The 16799-nt window shown below is 43.3% G+C and overlaps 1 protein-coding gene across 1 annotated transcript in view; it reads right to left on the bottom strand.

Annotated features, from left to right (window-relative positions):
- RFFL (ring finger and FYVE like domain containing E3 ubiquitin protein ligase) overlaps nt 1-13605 on the bottom strand; it is a 66822-nt gene extending 53217 nt beyond the window's left edge. The window contains exon 1 of the mRNA XM_047080825.1: nt 13415-13605. The gene's annotated coding sequence lies outside the window, so the exon portion shown is untranslated. The remainder of the gene's footprint in view (nt 1-13414) is intronic.
- Between the last annotated feature and the right edge of the window lie 3194 nt (nt 13606-16799).

Raw genomic sequence — 16799 nt, forward strand, 5'->3', positions numbered from 1 at the left:
AGACAGAGAACAGATCGCTGGTTGCCAAGGATTAGGGATGATGTGACTATAAAAGTGCAATTACTCATTCAACTGTCCAATCACCACGGGGAACCCAGAAAGGCGAAAAGTTTGTAAAGCAAAGCACATTTCTTCTTATGTTGCAGTTCCTACCATGCCAGAAAAAAAAGAAAAAAGATCCTCTAAGCATGGATCAGTTGCTGGCCCAACCACCTGAAATACATTTCAGGCATTACCTGTGCCTCATCCCTCCCTGTATTTCCGTCTGAGCTCCCCCAGAGCCATAAGCAATGAGCCAAAAGGCAGAAGTAACCCATACAGAATGAATTCTGCTGTAGTTTCAGCTCAGCATTCAGCCGAAAGTACCCTGCTGGAAATCAAAAGCATCTGAACACTGCAGCAACAAGACAAAGAAATTGTGAAAGACGTGGTTACCAGGTAGGGCACCTCACATGTGACAGGCTTCTTACTACAAATAGCTTTCCTTACAAAAGTCTCAGGAGCATTCTCCAAAAATGTGAGGGAGAGGTTAGCAGAAAAAAATTAAATGATGCTTCTTCTGTGATTCTTCAAGCCAGTCCTCAAGGGTTTCATACGTAGGGGAAGCAGGACACGTGTCTCAAGCCCAGAGAGCAAAGTTTTACTTTCTATACTGATCAGGACTTCCTCCTGAAAATGGTCTATCACCATTTATTCCATTATCATTTACAACAGGAAGTCAGAACATCTACATGTCTTATGTAGAGGGCAATTTATTGAGGCCTAGTGACAAACAGGAAGACACTGCCCCCACCAGAAAAAAAATAATTGAAAAATGAAAAGCCATCAATAAATCCTTCTCTAAGCCAAAGCTTTAGCTGTTTAGCCAAATGTGCTTTTAAGGGTGACTGGTTTATACACCAAATACAATTACAGGGGCACCTGGGTGGCTCAGTTGGTTGAGCATCCGAGTCTTGATTTTGACTTAGGTCATGATCTCATGGTTCGTGGGTTTGAGCACCACACTGGGCTCTGTACTGACAATGCAGAGCCTGCTTGGGATTTTCTCTCTGCCCCTGCCCCACTTTCTCTCTCTCTCTCTCTCTCTCTCTCTCTCTCTCTCAAAAAAAAAATAAATAAATTTTTAAAAATACAATTATAACGTTAGAATTTGGAATAAACCATGAAACAACACTTCAGTGCTAACAGAACTAAAACTAGTAAGTAACAAGTGTTGCTAACATCTTTTTTTTTTTTTTAAGAGAGAGAGCTAGAGAGCCAGCAGGGGAGAGGGGCAGAGGGAAGGAGAGAGGGAGAGAGGGAGAGTGGGAGAGAGGGAGAGAGGGAGAGAGGGAGAGAGAATCTTAAGCAGGCTCCATGCTCAGCATAGAGCCCCAAGTGGGGCTTGATCCCATGACCCTGGGATCATGACCTGAGCCAAAACCAAGTTGTACACTCAACAAACTGAGCCACCCAAGCACCTAACACTCTTTTTAAATACCATTTCACACAAAGAGGCCCACATATAAGAAATTTCAAAGCCCACCACTATATGAACTAGAACCTACTTCTGAAGACATACTCTGAAAAGTAATGGTAACGGATGTGTCAGCGGACCATGCGGCCACTATAGCCTGGTGGTTGAAAGCTTGGACTTCACAGCCAGAAGGGTTCAAACACTGTGTGGCCTTGCACCCATCACTTAACTTCTCTGTGCAGTGTTTTCACATCTGTGGAACAGAGAAACTAGTACCCATGCTTCGTAAAACTGTTGGGAGGATGAAATAAGTTCATATAGTCAAGTCCCTGCACACAGCAAGTACACAGGGAGTGTTGGTAATTTTTATACAGGTAAAATATGGCACAAAGACAAGTATAACACAGCAAAAGAAATGTCAGTCTTTTCATCAGTCTTCCACCAAATTCTCTCATACTTTTAGACAAGAGTAAGCCTTCCCCTGACTCCCACCAAACAACGCATACAATTCCGTTCAGAAAAAAAGTATCATTTTACACAACGGAATGAGTAAAATAAATCCTGCTGAGCAGGCCTAATGCTTCCCAAACTCTCGTGGGCAAAATATGATTTCAATAGGAAAGGGGGCTGTTTTGTCGAGACAGTTTTATAATGTCCTTCACCAAATCAAATGTTCAAAGTGCAAATTCAAGGCTTCACACAGCAGGCACAGACTTTCAAAAACATCTGTATCCTCACACTCATGTTCTCCATCCTTCTTTCCTAATCAAGGTTATAATAACCAAAGTCCTCTGTAGGTGGCACACTGCCGGACAACGTGCCATCCTACTGAATAGTCAGTAACTAGGAAAGAAAGGCCCAGGGAGTCAACACTCTCTTTACAGCCCCCCACCCCCACCCCACCCCACCCCAGTCAGAAAGATGGCGAGAGACATTTGTTCGAGAGACACTTAAAGAAAACAGTTTTGACTTGAATAATCTAGACACAATGCCATACCTTTCTCCACTTCTAGGTTTCCCAACTATTCAGGGAACAGCCAAGACGTTTTGGAATCAGAAACGTAAATTGTTTCCAAAAGTGTTCAACAATGCTTGTCCAAAGGCCCCAACAGAGCTGGTAATTTAGACAGCTGTGCTAGGAGCCACAGAAGCTGCATTTTCTAACTAGTATTGCTTCTGAACAATTGAAACTTTCTCCAGTGCAAAGTCCAGACACAGGGAGCAGTGTTCCTTGAGAACATCCAAACAGTTTCATTTTTGTTTAACCACCAAAATAACAGCTCCAATAATCTATCAAGTTTGACATTTTATCCAACTAGGCAATTTAAACCAGGATGCAAAGCCTGCAGAGATTATCCCCCCCTGCTCCATATCAACATTCATTTTGACATTACAGCAACACAAACTAGGAAGATTTGTTCCTAGACTACTTATAAAAGGTTTCTAAAAAAGGCACCGCAAACTTTAGTGCCTCAAAAAAACTGCACATCCCCATATTTTATTTTGTCTTACACTTTTAAGCAGGTTTTATTAACTGTGAGTAAAGTTACTCACAGTTAGGCCAAGAGGTTGAAAACTCCTTTTTAGTGGTTAGTCAAAAGAGGTAAACATCCCTCCTGATCCAGACACCAAATGCAAGTTGTACTGACTTATTCTTAAACATATTAAAGGTAAGTATCCCTCACCTAATCTCCAAGTAGTAACACTGTCGTTCTGAATTAGCAAATCACCAGGTGATGGAACTTCTCTCCCCAAGCAGGGATGGGAGCTCAGGGCTGTTTCATTTACAGGTAACAGGTAGCTGAGGAAGACAGTGATTATCAATGTCCTCAGAACCACCTAGAACAATGCTATTCAAAGTGCCTTAAGCTCCTCTGGGCCTTAAATTCCTCCTCTGCAAAATAAAGGCAGCCTCGTAATTTCAGAATTTCTCAGCATCATCACCACCACCACCACCACCATCATCATTATGGTCGTCAGAAACCCAAGCCTCAGTCCCAAACACTGATTGTATAAGTCTAGGCTAAGAAGCAGGAAACTGAATTTTTTTTACAAGTGCCCACGGGACTATGGGGCACACTAAAATTTGAGATCAGCCATATATTTTTATATATTATAGCAATGTTTTTAGGAATAAAAAAGGTTACAATTTGTGTGTAATCCCTGATAAATTATCTTAGGTAAAGAATATTTTTAATTTCGTATATTAAAACTTACAGAAAGCATATTTTAACGTTTTTAAAAAATTTTTTCAATGTTTATTTTTTAGAGAGATGGAGTGTGATTGGGGGAAGGGCAGAGAGACAGGGAGACAGACTCTGAAGCAGGCTCCAGGGTCTGAGCTGCCAGCACAGAGCCCGACGCAGGGCTTGAACCCACGAAACATGAGATCATGTCCTGAGCTGAAGTCCAGCACTTAACAGACCGAGCCACCAGGCGCCCCTAATACACTTTTATAATATTTGTAATATGTAATAAATTTCAACTTTTCCCCATTTTTAAATTTTTTTTTAGTAATTTCTACATCAATGTGGGGCTCGAACTCATGACCCTGAGACCAAGAGTCACGTGCTCTACCAACTGAGACAGCCAGATGCCCCAACTTTTCCCCATTTATAAAAATGACATTGGTGAGGGTGCCTGGCTGGCTCAGTAAGTGGAGCCTGTGGCTCTTGATTTCAGGGTTGTGAGTTTGGGCCCCACGTTGGGCACAGAAGTTAAAAAAAAACAACAACCAAAAAAATGATGTTTGGTTGGGAAGACCAAATGTAAATTAAAATACATGTAAATATGTACATGTTATGACATCAAAATTGTTTTGTTTGTTTTTAGAGAGAGTGCAAGCAGGGATGGGGAGAGAGAGGGATGTAGGGAGAGAGGGGGAGAGAGACTCTTGAATTTTCTGCAATCCCTCCCAAATAAAACCAGTGGCTTATTTTTACGTTTGTGTTGTTTCTAAAAAGATGAGACAAGGAGGATTTCAGGCTACGGTTTATGAGCATTTCCAAAAGTAGGTACAGTGCAGGTATGGACAGCCTATATCTCAAATAAAAACCAATTTAAATATAATTGTCAGTGTATTTTCATTTTCAGTATTAGTTTTGGTACTACAAGAGACATGTTGGGGTGCCTGGGTGGCGCAGTCGGTTAAGCGTCCGACTTCAGCCAGGTCACGATCTCACGGTCCGTGAGTTCGAGCCCCGCGTCAGGCTCTGGGCTGATGGCTCAGAGCCTGGAGCCTGTTTCCGATTCTGTGTCTCCCTCTCTCTCTGCCCCTCCCCCATTCATGCTGTGTCTCTCTCTGTCCCAAAAATAAATAAACGTTGAAAAAAAAAAAAATTAAAAAAAAAAAAGAGACATGTTGATATGCTGTATGAAAAAAAAATGTTTAATGTTTATTTATTTATTTTGACAGGGGGTGGGGAGAAAAAGAGAGAGCGCCTATGTGCCTGCAAGCAGGGTAGAGAATCCCAAGCAGGCTCCACTCTGTCAGCACAGAGCCCAACACAAGGCTCGATTTCACAAACCCAGCCCATGAGATCATGACCTGATCCGAAATCAAGAGTCAGACACTTAACTGAGCCATCCAGGCACCCCTCAAAAATTTTATCACACAAAGTTTAAGAATCTGATGAAGATCATCTGGAGGTGAAGTGGCAGAATGATACCATTTTTACGTCCCCTATTAACTGGCTGGCTCACTGTCCCTATTCATCAAGCTGCTGGTCTGCAACTGTGTCAACAACCGAGAGAGTTAGGAAACACCTAACTGGATCAGACCAGTGGGCATGGGAGTAGAGGATTCAGATTCATCTGGAGTGCTGGGTCCAACTATACGGTGAGGGCAGTAAGGAAGGTGGAGTGGCCTTTGTCAAGCTTTCTGGGAATATTCAGGCACCCCCTCGCTCCACCCGTCCCGTAGCAAACACTGGCTAAGGCAAACTTCAGCTTGCACTCAGAATGATTAAGCAAATTCTTCCATCAGTAAATAAAATGACCAAGAATGGTACCTGAAGTCCAGTCATGCCCAAAAGGTAGAAACCAAGGCAAACAGGAGAGAAGCTGAAAGACTAAGAATTTCCCGCTATGGGCTGAGAGGGTCCTAGCATCCGCAATTCTTCCTGCCACCTTCTTCCAACTGTACAAAATGTTAGCCCCTAACTCTCCCTCTTCACCCCTCCAAAAAATCCCAAATGCCCAAACAATGGCTGCTACTTTACAAAAAAACCAATTCCCCCTCTTTCTAGGACCATCCTTGACTAAAGATTCCTCCAACTAACTGAACTTCAGCTGACCTACTGCTGCTAGAGCAAGCCCTAGGAAACACTCTGCTCTCTTTCTCCAAACTAGAATGCTCCTTTTGTCCAGCATTTTCGATTAAAGCCTTATGCTCTGGTGAATCTTCTTCCACACCAATAAATAATAGTTTACCATGGTTAAGAAGAGGTATAATTAATTGGTTGTGGACCCACTGACTCAGGACCTAGGAAAAGGTTGGAAGCAGAAATAGGATGAGGCTATTTCCCAGGCAGATGTCTTAAACATTATCATAAAGAAAAAAGGTAAGATTCACAGAAAATGCTGGAGGGACAACACACTTCTACACATTTTAGGATCAAATCTTGTGCTGTTCGTCTGTATGCCTGTCATCTGGACTGAGACTGGAAAGATTTTCCAAAGCAAATGAGTAGAGCATGAAGAAGATGGGGTGGGAGAGAAGGATGCTCCATTTACTTAAGAAAAGCTTTTTTTTTTTTTTTTTGCAAGTCTTTTAACATAATCCAGCAGTTGCAAATAAACAATGGTGCTGATTACTAACGAACTGCATTAACCACTCAGAGGCCAGCAAAGCCTCCAGTTGGCCTAACTTCCTGTAAGTTTCAGGATGACTAGGCAGCATTTCTTTCAAGAGGATCAAGGCAGTTAAAATGTTTTCAGCACCAGACTGGCTCCTGGTAGTTCAAATGGGGATGGGCTTCCCCTCCCTTTAGAACTGGACTGCGGGAAACAAACAGTTGTCCTAGGGAGTCCTGACCACTCCACAACCCAGAGACAATGAAATCAGGTCTTTATACGCGATTCCAGAAGGCCTGAGCATGTTAAACTGGGAGATGGGGGCCTAGCCCCCAGCACCAGAGAGGGGCAGCTTTAAAAAGTCAAGTAACACTTGCTCAACAAAATTTTTTAAAAGTTCAAAATCAGCACGAGGGGTAGCTGCTGAAAAAGGCTGCTGAGATTGCAAGAAGATTTTGCTTATCTTTTTATAGGAGAGGACAATGGAGAAATTACCAGACCAAGGTCACTTTCCATTAAAAAAAAAAAACGCAAAAAGAGGCTGGAAGCCTTAACAGAGCTAAAAACTTGTGTAAAGTCATGACTCCATGAAATCAGCAGCCTGGTGAGAATCTCTGCAAGAATCCTATAGGAAATGAAGGGCGGATTAGAGTAATTAAACGTAAAGTCTCCTCGAGAGCAACTTCTGTTCCTGAAGACTAGAGCCATTTCTGTGAAACGTATCATAGAAAAATTGTGAGGAGGATTTGCCAGGCAGCTCAGCCTCTCCACTTTCACATCAGGTCTGCAAACGCTATGATCTAAAAAGAACAGAGCGGTGATTTGGGGAGGGCATTAAATAATACACCTTATCAGAGAAACCCACTCCACTCTCCAGTCTTTGCAAAAGTCCACATGCTCGTGTAAGTGTAATATACTTAGAGGTTTCAAAAATTACACACATTTCCTCAAAAGAGATGTAAGGAAAAAATATAATCATGGGGTAAAGGCCAAACATTGTCTCTTCTGAATGCTTAAATAGCCAATTATGTGCCTTAATACATTAATTCTATGGAGAGAAAGAAGACTATTACAGGAAAGTTGAATAAGACATCTTAAAAAATGTACCCTGGGGCCTAAGTCCATTCAACTGACAGTAAAATCACCCCCTCAAAAAAGCAGTTTTATGCAACATCTAGTATTTTAATTTCCCAGCTGCCAAGAGAAATATATAAGGAGCAGAAATTAAACTAATTATGTCAGCAGCACAGTGAACAAAACTTTAATTGTATTACACACCAGTTAGACATTTGCTGAACAATACAAAGGCCCTTAAGGGTAGAAACTTCTTTAGAATATAAATGATTCCCAATCAAATGACAAAAATTAGTCTGTTTGGGCAATAAACAGATTCATGGTTTAGACACAAACTTGCAACCAACATCATAATTCAATATAAAAAATAAATATATGGTATAAGAAAGAAATCTTGAAAATGGCTTTGAATCACTCTCTGATTTACATATGCTGTATCATTAATAGGTCCTTTAAGCCAGTATTGTACTAATCAGCTTTTTTAACATCCTGCCCACAAAAGGGCCTATTCATTTAGCTGGGAGACAGGTGTTAGCAACCAGCAACCTCTCTTTTAGCCTGGAGTTTCAGGGGCCTGGCCTGTGATTACTGGGGCATGATTGGCAAGTCGAAAGGAAGGGCACTTTGAAAGGGAGGAGAGAGGGAAAGAGAAACAAAAGAGACCGAAAGGGAGAACGGGAGATGAGGGAAGAAATGGATGTCAGCTGCTACTTAACGGGGCCACCCTTACAGCCTCCTAGACTGACGTGAGTGCCCGCGCACTACCACCCAGATAGACAGATACGTATGGCTGAATTTGGATGGCATTAATTCATTTCTGCAAACAGTAACTCTGGATATATGCCTATACTCCTCTCATTCTAAAAACACTTTTGAGTGTCCTATGACTCATTCTTCTTTACCCATATCATCCAGTTCCTAACTTTAGTCCTCACTCTTTCAGAGACTCTCTAAAAGAGCTGACAGAGTAGATATTCCTGGAAAGAGATACAGAGAAGGCCAGATTTAGAAAGACATCTTAAGCCTCTGGAATAGAAATCCTAGCAGAAAGTAGGAGAAGTGAACATTCATGGAGTTGCCTGCCATGTATAAAGAATGGATCTTCTCTCTTTTAATCCACGCAACAATCCCATCAGGTATTATTTTCATCTCGGGGATGAAGAAAATGAAGCTGACAAAGATTAAGGAACGTGTCTTGAAGTAGCAGAGGCCAGAAGGTGGAAGAATTGGGATTCAAAACCAGGTTTGTCTATTTCCTCAACTGTTACACTTTTCCCAAGTTTAATTCCCTAACTAACATGTTGAGTGCCCCAATTCTGTTTTAACTGGGATGGTTCTGTACTTCAGCAATTGTGCTTCCTTCCATGAACTCCGCAAAGGACCCGTGACTAAATTTTATTGACTATTAAGCCTCCATTATTTTCAATAAAGCTCTTTGGCTATGAAGCAGTGAAACATCTGGCAAGTTGGCTTTATTTTTAAATCCTACACGCGGAGAATTCCCAGGCATCTCTCCTATCCAACACTGATCGTAACTAGATTCGACTACTGATTCAGACCTCCAGTCGTTTCCACATTATCATTCATTTGTCCACTCAGGAAATAAAGGAAGCTACTTTCACCAACCCTCCCTCATGACTCCAGATAGATAATACAGCGGGAGGGTGGGGGGGGGGGCCTCTTTGTAAAGTAATTTACATAAAAGTTATAAAAGCTCTTTGTTATCTGTCATGACTAGGAAATGGGCTATTCTAGCAAATCAAACATCCTGGATACCATAATGATGGTTTTAAAGGGACTACCATTTGTAAAGAATTTCAAAGCAGTGCAACAGTGGCTCCCAAACCTGGCTGCATATCAGAATCGCTTTGGGGACCTTTTTGGAAATAGATGCCAGAATGGTTTTTAAAATGTAGATTCTTGGGGCGCCTGTGTGGCTCAGTCAGTTAAGCTTCTGACTCCGGCTCAGGTCATGATCTCACTCAGGTCATGATCTCACAGTTCGTGGGTTGGAGCCCCCCATTGGGCTCTGTGCTGACAGCTCGGAGCATGGAGCCTGCTTTGGATTCTGTGTCTCCCTCTCTCTCTGCCCCTACACGGCTCATGCTCTGTGTCTCTCAAAAATAAAATAAACATTTTTACAAAATTAAAAAAATAAATAAACAAAATGTAGATTCTTGGTCATCACTCATTCACTCAATCAAATCTCCAGGAGGTGGGGCTGGGAAATCTGTATTTTTAAAGAACCCCTTAGTGACTCAGCTGCAAACTGCAGCTTTCAAGGAATGGCTGGCTTTTGGGAACTGCTTGCAATAAAACACACTAAAAAGGCTAAAGGCTGCACTGAATACAATGTGACCTTTTTTTACTGATTCGGGAAGACTTGGGGATCTCCCAAAGGCTCTAGTTCATCATTCACTAGTGTCACCAGTCACTGTACTGGCAAAACCAGAAAGGAAAGGTTAAGATTTTGTATTGGTACAAAGCTGGAAAAACCAGCTTTGGTTTTCCTATCAGATTCAAAAAGCTAATTTTCCCCCAGAGGAAACACAGATTTTATGCTTGCTCTGAAAAAGGAAAATGTTTAAGATTGTGCAGTAGGATTCTCTTAACCGTTTGGCTCCAATTCAGAACGTTAACGGGCCCAAATTCATCAAAAATGGGGAATATTCAACCTGCACAGGGGAAAGCAAAGAAACTTCATGACCATCTTAATCAAGAGAAAGGAAGATAATGGGTTTAAAGTAAGAATGGCATTATAGGATTAGATAAAACCACTGTCCTGACCATGGCAACTGATAAATCCTGGAAACTGGGAGAGCCAAGGCCTAGGATTCCTTCCTGTCAGGGATGGCTTTCATTTGAGATGTAACAGAATATCCTATTAAAAGTCCTATTTAGGGGCGCCTGGGTGGCGCAGTCGGTTAAGCGTCCAACTTCAGCCAGGTCACGATCTCGCAGTCCGTGAGTTCGAGCCCCGCGTCAGGCTCTGGGCTGATGGCTCAGAGCCTGGAGCCTGTTTCTGATTCTGTGTCTCCTTCTCTCTCTGCCCCTCCCCCGTTCATGCTCTGTCTCTCTCTGTCCCAAAAATAAATAAACGTTGAAAAAAAAAAAATTAAAAAAAAAAAAAAGTCCTATTTAAAACACTGTTGATAATATAAAGTCACGATACAAGAAAATGACCAAACCATTTCCCTATTGAAAGAATGGGAGTTCGCGTGTTTGCATATAAAAAGACTGTCCTTGTGTGTCAACTATAGTTCAATTAAAAAATAAACCAAAAAAAGGTAATAAAAAAATACAGATTGTCCTTATAATTACCAAAATCTTTCTTACATAAACACAAGTAACCACTACCAATAACCAGTAACCAAACAAAAATAATAACCAGTAATCATTACCAAACCAGTAATCATTACCAAACAATAATAAAGCAGCTCGTCCCTTGAGATTTAACCAATAGCAATTGAAAACTATGTATTCTCATTAAACTCTAAATTATAACTTAGCTCTGTATTGCAGAGGTGAGGAGATTCGAAAGGTACATAGGTTAAAACTTTCATCCCAAAATATAAACACTATGGTCAGTACAAGTTTGATATAAAAGTCTCTAGGGGCGCCTGGATGGCTCAGTCGGTTGAGCGACCAACTCTTGATTTCAGCTCAGGTCATGATCTTGAGGTTCGTGGGTTCAGGCCACGTGTGGAGCTCTGAGTGGATATTGTGGAGCCTGCGTGAGATTTTCTCTCTCTGTCTCTCTCTCTCTCTCTCTCTCTCTCTCTCTCCCTCCCTCCCTCCCCCTGCTCATGGGTGCAGCACTCTCTCTCAAAATAAATATTTTTTTAAGTCTCTAATCTACCATTAAAGCAATAGCAGCATTAAAGATTCTATTATAAGACATCAAGGTGGAATTTGACCCTAACACTCTTTAGGTGTCTATAGGTGTTTCCAGAAAGTTCTAGGGACAATACTCTTACAGATGGGTGTGGCTATATTAAACATGACAGTGAACATGTGTTTAGGGAAGAAATTGTGCCCTTTTTTGTTACTGTTGCTGTTTTGTCTTTTCTAAATGCTGGTAATTGAAAATGCTTTTTCCACTGCTATCTTAAGAGGCCTTAAAGATGCATTATTAGATAGTGCTAAGCAGTTAGTTATGTCAACCCCTTGGCCATGAGAAAGATTAAAAACAAGTTAATTTCTGGGGCACCTGGGTGGCTCAGTCGGTTAAGCGACCGACTTCAGCTCAGGTCATGATCTCATAGTTGGTTGAGTTCGAGCCCCGTGTCGGGCTCTGTGCTAACAGCTCAGAGTCTGGAGCCTACTTCAGATTGTGTCCCCCCCTCTCTCTACCCCTCCCCTGCTCACACTCTGTCTCTCTGTCTCTCAATAATAAATAAAAACATTAAAAAAATTTTTTTAAAAAAACAAATTAATTTCTAATCTGAGAACAGCTCTTGTTTTGTGTGTATTATTTTAGCAAATGGTTAAATTAAGTCAATTTAGAGGATTTAAAACCCTTGATCCCAATGTAAACAGAGTAACAGCTCTCTACCTCTACCTGACCAATTTGAAAGTTTTTAGTGGGCTTATCTTCATAATTAGATATAGACATTAAAGTGTGTGGGTGTCTCCTAGATTACATGGAAATTTCCTTCAAGCACAATCAAGTTATTATTTAGCCTTGCCACATCAAGTTGTTATACACAACTTCCAAACTTAAGAAAAATAACACCTCTAAATCAACTGTAATTTATGAACTGTACTCTGAAGTCCAAAATTATTAGGCAATATGCCATAATGCTTCAGAAATACTTGCCATCACCCACTTCCTTGAATGTGAAAAAGAACACAATCAGGAAAAAACGATAAAGAAGTTATTCAAACCTGAAATCCCCTGAACAGAGAGCAACCCTGCATCTCCCAACCCTGGAACTCTGTATAGGAACTCGGCCCAGCACCTGTCCCCTGCCTACTCCCATTCCTAAAAAAAAATGGCTCAATAAATAGGACAGCTTTGGTCACATTGCAGTAACTTGAATTGTCACTAAGAAAATCACAAGGCTCCCCAGACAGCTGTAGCAACAGGAGTGACGGGAAATCTTCCCGGTCCTCCAAACCACCTGTAAAAGGGGATGAATAAGGAACTCGCTGCTTTCTAGAAGGCCACATGCACCTGTGGATGTCTGTAATTAGGTCACCGTGGCCTTTAGCCAAGGTGCAAAGTGACAGTAGTGGGTAAAGCCCTATTTCCAAGCTAACCGTAATTTCTCCCTGCGGTAGACTGGGAGGAGCTTGATACACCCTTCCTTGATTACACAAGCAGTTTTTTCCCACTAGAATAAATGACAGGCCAACAAAAAGGAGAAAATATGCTGTTGTTTGTATCTTCTACCAGCCCGAAATCAGGTTCTGAGCAGACAGATGCCTGCCATGCTCTGACTCCCCTGGTCTAGCCATTCTTCCCTACGCCTGGGCAAATGTCTCAGGGGCTGCCGGCTGCAGAGAGGCCCCACTTCCCTCTCCGTCTTGGCCACTGACGACCTCACACACCACCTCACACGAACAGAGGACAAATCCCTAAAGCGGGAGGGGGTGGGGGGGAGCACATTCCCAAACTTCTCCACTAAGCCTCCAAACTCCAGCCGTCTCCTTCCGAGAGGCCCGAAAGGCTCCTCCGCTAGGAAGCAGGGACAAGCCAGCTCCTTTAAGGGGGCACCAGGCCGCCGCGTACCTGACTCAGTTTCCTCTGCCGTAAGGCGGCATCTTTCCCCCCACAAACCAATTGAACCTGCCGGTATGTAAGGCGTTTGGGGATATTTGAAAAGACCCGTCTCCTGTTACTGCCCCCACAGGTGAAATGCTTTCTTTGGAAGGACTTTTACTGGGACAGGTGCGAGCTGCCCCGGATGCGGAGACTTCCAGCGAGGCAGGGAGAGTCCCAGGCCGCGCCCCGCACGGAGGAGGCGCTTCCAGACCACAGCGCGGCGAGAGCCGAGGCCGAGCAGCGCCCCCACCCCGGCCTCCCCCAGGACCCCACCCAGGCCGGGCGCCCCGCGGATCCCAGCGCCGCCGCCGCCGCCTCCTCACCTGCCGCGGCCGCCCGCCCGGTCCGCACCTGGGAGGGGAGGGGAGGGGAGGAGCCGGATCCGGGCCGCGGACGCCTCAGGCAGGGGGGCTTCGGGCTCCGCCGCGGCGGCGTCTCCGGGGCTGAGGGGCACCGGGGGGCGGTCGCGACATCCTCACGGGCGGCCCCAGGAAGTTGGCCCCCCCACCCATCCCCAGCCGCCCGGCCCGGCCGCTCCCGCCCCTCGCGCGGCCCCGCCCCCGGCGCGGCCCCGCCCCCTCTCGGGAGCGCGCCTCCGCTCCCGCAGCTCCCGAGCCACCATAGAGAGGGGTGAGGCACGCGGCGGGCTAGAGCGCGGCCTCGGAGCGCGCCCCCTGGCGGAGCTGGGGCCGCCGGAGGCGGGGCTGGCCGAGTCTGAGACTGAGTCCTGTGGATGCATGCATTCGCCCCTATCTGGACATCCCTCTGCTCCTCGTTGCCTTGGTCACCAGACTGCGCGACGAGCTGGAGTCCAGGTCTGAGGCTCAGCTAGATGGTGGTGCAGCCTGGTGACCTTGAGCGAGTCCTTTAACATCTTTGAACTGGTTTCGTTGTAAGAGGTTGTGAGTCGCGTCTCCTATCTCATTGTTCCTCGCCACAATGCTATAAGCAGGTGATGGTTCATAATGGAGGCAACCCGGGCCCATCAGGGTTCATTAGTTTAGTCAAGGTTCTGTAGCTGGAAAGCTATTAGAAGCCAGATCTGTAAGACATCAAAACCCATGCTTGTCCCACTCACTCGCTGGCACCTCCCTCTTCTAGGATTTCCCAGTCTAAACCCCCAGGGTTAGTTAGGGTTAGGGTTAGGGTTAGGGTTAGGGTTTACCCTAAGAGGGTGCGGAAACTGCTCAGAGGAAGGCCTTAGTAAAAGGAAAATGACCCTGTGCTCGGGAGCCCACCCTGGCTATTCATCGGCTGTGTACCTTTCAGCAGGTACTAACACCTCCGAACTCCAGCTTCCTCATTCTTGAAAGAATTGGAATGGTTTAGGAGGTAGGTTGGTATGAGGATTACAGAGCACTACGGAGAAGTGCTTAGCAAACTATAAAGCACAAGGGTTGCATGGGGGATCGTTAGCCAGTGTAGACTAGGAAAATGCCTTAGGAAAATAATATACATTCTCATCATTCTTCTGACCAAGTCTAGTGATACTTTCTCCTATTTTTAGGTTCCTGTCAAAACCTCCCACAGTTGTGAACAGTTTGTATTTGAAAATAATGAGCATCACAAGGAAGTGATGTAAAAATACTATCATTTATACACGTAGACTCTCACAAGTATGATTTCCAATCTTCACAACCCAGCAAACTGAGTCCTGTCATTCCCATGTTATTAACAAGGATCTGAAGATTAATTCACCCAAAGTCACACAGGTAGAAAAAGGCTAAGTTAAAATTTTAAACCAGGTCTTTCCACCCCCAGGAACTCATGAAAAGACTAGCCTTCTAGAGGTCTCCTACCCCTAAATTAAATGTGCTCATCTTTTTCCTACCTGACTATATTCGTAACTTTCCTTGATGGAATTCTGTCCTCTCTGCTTCTCTCCAGGGCTTTAATTCTCCCAGTGAAGGCATTTATTGTCTCTTATTTTCCCCTCTCAGGACATTGTTCATCTTCATTCTGAAATGGATTTGTGACCTGTGATTAAGGCCCAGTATTCTCCACCTGATCTCTCCTTCTCTCAGTGTTAATTATAGTCATAGAAAGTTAATAGGTTCAGAGCAAGGATAGGGTGAGGCCCAGAGATGTTTTTGTAAGCTCAGTTTACAGGCCAAATGCTCAGTTCCAAAGGGAAGTGTGCTCAATCCATGGGTTAGAGCCTAGATTCATAACATCCTATAGAGGTCATTTTTTTCCCAGGGCCCTCTGGTCCATATTATAGCTAAATCATTGGAATGCTGCTAAATAATGTGCAGATCTCTGAAGCAAGGAGGTCTCAGAGCTGCATTTACCCACACTCCTCATTTCTCCACCTTTAGCATTATCACCATCACTATTTTTCATCTTTATCGTGTCCTTCTGCAGAGGCACTCAATAATGTACCCATTGTGCAAGTAATCTAAAATCCTTTTCGGCAAGCAATAGTATTTAGTAGTAATAAAACACTAATTTGTCTACCAAGTGACATATTTATAGGAGCAGTTTACTTTGACATATTTTTATTATTTCTACTCATTTGCTAAGTACTTTCCAATACATATTTATGAAGCACATGCCTTTCCCAAAACAGTAGTGAAAAAATAAATCATATTATTTCTTTTATTAGTAGCAGCATGGTTTGTAAGTTCTAGTGCCCTGATTTTGTTACTTCTGGCAAGAGCTGAAAGAATTAATGGTGATTGAGCACCTACTAGGTGCCAGACTCTCTATGGAAGGCATTTTGCATAGATTATCTGTTAAATTCCCCTGAGACAGTGTAATTTTACCAATAAGGAAAATATAATTCTCCCACAACATAGATTTTACCAATGAGACAGACACCTTACCTTGCCTGAGTAATTTGGCCAGAAAGAGCCCCGCAGCATTTTGAACCTGGATCTTTTCCTTATCCAAAACCCCAAATCATCATTCTACTTCATCAGCCCCCTCTTAGCTTCTCTGAACCTAGTAAATTATGTAAAATATAAAGTATTCCTTTCTGAAAGAGGCCATGTAGATTACCCCAGAACGGAACAGAGATAAGACACAAGATGTTAACCCCAATTTTTCTATAGGAGGTAACTCTCTAAGGGAGTTATTCCCTAAGAAATCAGTGGTAGGGTATTTTCCAAAGGGAAGGGCCAGTACAAGAGTTCTACTCATTGCTGGGGACAGGACTGGTTATGTAGCTTGCAGGGCACAGTGCAAAATATGGGATGCTTGTTCCAAAAGTATTAAGAATTTCAGGATGGCAACAGTAGAATATAAGCACAGGGCTCTGTGCAACTGCACTGGTCATACTTCCTTGAAGCTGGCCTTGCCCGGACAGAAGGAAGCTGTCACTAATTATCTCCCAGGCATCAGAAGCCTCATAATAATAATATGAGGTTAAGTCCCATTATAGGCCTGGAAAAGTCTTCAGTGCTTTACGTAAACCATATGAACCTAAAGCAATTATAAGCAGCAGGTCTTATTTTCCCCATTTCACAGATGAAACTGAGGCTTAAGGAGTCTAAGTCATGCAGTCTCTTGTAAATTCCCTAGGGGAAATTGGAAAGAGCTAATAAAGTAGATCTCTGATGCAGCTTTTTATGGTGAACTAAGGTGAAAAGAGCTCAGGATGTATATAGCCTTGGCTGCTCTCTGGGCAAAATATGAAAAATAATCTTTTTTTTTTTTTTTTTTTTTTTAGGATTTTATATTTAAGTAATCTCTACACCCAACATGGGG

The sequence above is a fragment of the Lynx rufus genome, unplaced genomic scaffold, assembly GCF_022079265.1.
Source record: "Lynx rufus isolate CCGP_SWC_20201006 ecotype Redwood Valley unplaced genomic scaffold, mLynRuf1.p SCAF_18, whole genome shotgun sequence".
NCBI classification, from domain to species: domain Eukaryota; kingdom Metazoa; phylum Chordata; class Mammalia; order Carnivora; family Felidae; genus Lynx; species Lynx rufus.